Raw genomic sequence first — 1,576 nt, 5'->3', positions numbered from 1 at the left:
CCCACAGCATCCCGGGAGCCGGAGCTGCACCCGGGCTGCCCTGCAGCTGCCTCTGGGGAGCCCCGAGCCGCCCCGCTGCCACATCTGGAGAGCCCAGCGCTCCCCCCCAGCCACATCTGCGGAGCTCAAAGCTGCTCCACAGCATCCCTGGGAAGCCCGGAGCCTCCACAGAGCTTCCTTGGGGAGCCTAAGCTGCCCTGCAGCGTCTCTGAGGAGCTCAAAGATGCCCCTCAGATCCCAGGGAAGTCCAGAGCCTCCTCACAGCATCCCAGGGAGCCCAGAGCTCACCCAAAGCATCCCTGGGGAGCCTAAGCTGCCCCACAGCCACATCTGGGGAGCCTGGAGCCACCCCACAGCACCCCTGGGGAGCCCAGCACCTGTCCCCAGGGAGCACGGGCTCAGCCCCACATCTGCCCTGCAGAAATGAGCCTTTGTGGGGGGGCTGCAAGGCAGGGAGTTGGTCTGAGTGCACTTGGCTGTCAGCCCCCCCACTGCACGAGCCCTTCCTGGGGGGCTGCGGGAAGGCTTTTGGGTCCCTGCGAGCTTTCCACGGGGTTTTGCATGAGGTGTTGCCTCAGTAGCACAGGTCATTGCCCACAAAGTGAGTCAGGCTGGCCAAGGGGCGAGGGGAAGGCTGGGGCTATCATTCTGGGGAAGACACAGCTATATGGGGGGTTCAGGCATCCCCTGCAGAGTGGAGTAGGGGGGACAGTGGGAACAGCAGCAACAATCCTATTTGCACAAGGCTGGGCTACACCACCCCCGCCAGCGGATTTCTCCAGCAGCGGGAGCCTGGTTCGTTTTGGGGCCAAGCAGGACAGGCGCACGGGAAGGACAGGGCACCCCGCACCGGCACCCCAGGGCTGCTCCCCCCTCCAAACCCCTCGTTTGCTGAAATCCTCAGCCCCGGGAGATGCGCGAGCCCCTCTCCTGCGCACCCCCGCACACCCCCGTGCTGTCAGCTCCTTACATAAGGTTGCGTCTACGCCCGAGATATCATGGGGGAAAGCTTGGAAACGGGAGGCAAGAGGTAACGGGGAAAGCAAACCCCCCAAAAGTGTATTTTTAGGCTTCACGTGATGGCTCCATTCCCTGGAGAAAACACCATGGCTCGAGGCCGCATCCTGCACCCGTCTGCCTGAGGGGGTTGACCTCCCCACTGTCCCTGTCGAGGGGACGAGGCTTTTTGGGCTGGTCAGTCCCCAGGAAACCGCAGCTGGGGAGATAAAAACAAAGCCTTGATATGGTACAGGGAGCGATAGGCAGCAACAGCCAAAATTAAAAAAAGATTAAAAAAGCCTCTAAATATGATTTTTCCAGCAGAAAACTCCTTTTAAGAAAAGGAGTCAGGGTCTCGGCTGGCAGGGACCTCAAATCCACGCTGTCGGGAAGACGGCAGCGTTTGGTGCGTGAGCTGGCAGAGCCGATCCCTCAGGGAAAGTCTTGGGGGTTTCTCGGTTGTTTTTTTTTTTTTTTTTCCTCCATGATGCACTTTGCGCTGCTGATAAAGGGAGGTTTTTATTTTCTGGCAGCAGCAGAAGGGCACGAAGGGCAAGACGGGGCGATAACGGCAGGG

Source organism: Egretta garzetta, unplaced genomic scaffold (assembly GCF_000687185.1).
Source record: "Egretta garzetta isolate BGI_Z169 unplaced genomic scaffold, ASM68718v1 scaffold69, whole genome shotgun sequence".
In the NCBI taxonomy this organism is placed as follows: Eukaryota; Metazoa; Chordata; class Aves; order Pelecaniformes; family Ardeidae; genus Egretta; species Egretta garzetta.
This window is presented reverse-complemented; position numbering follows the sequence as displayed.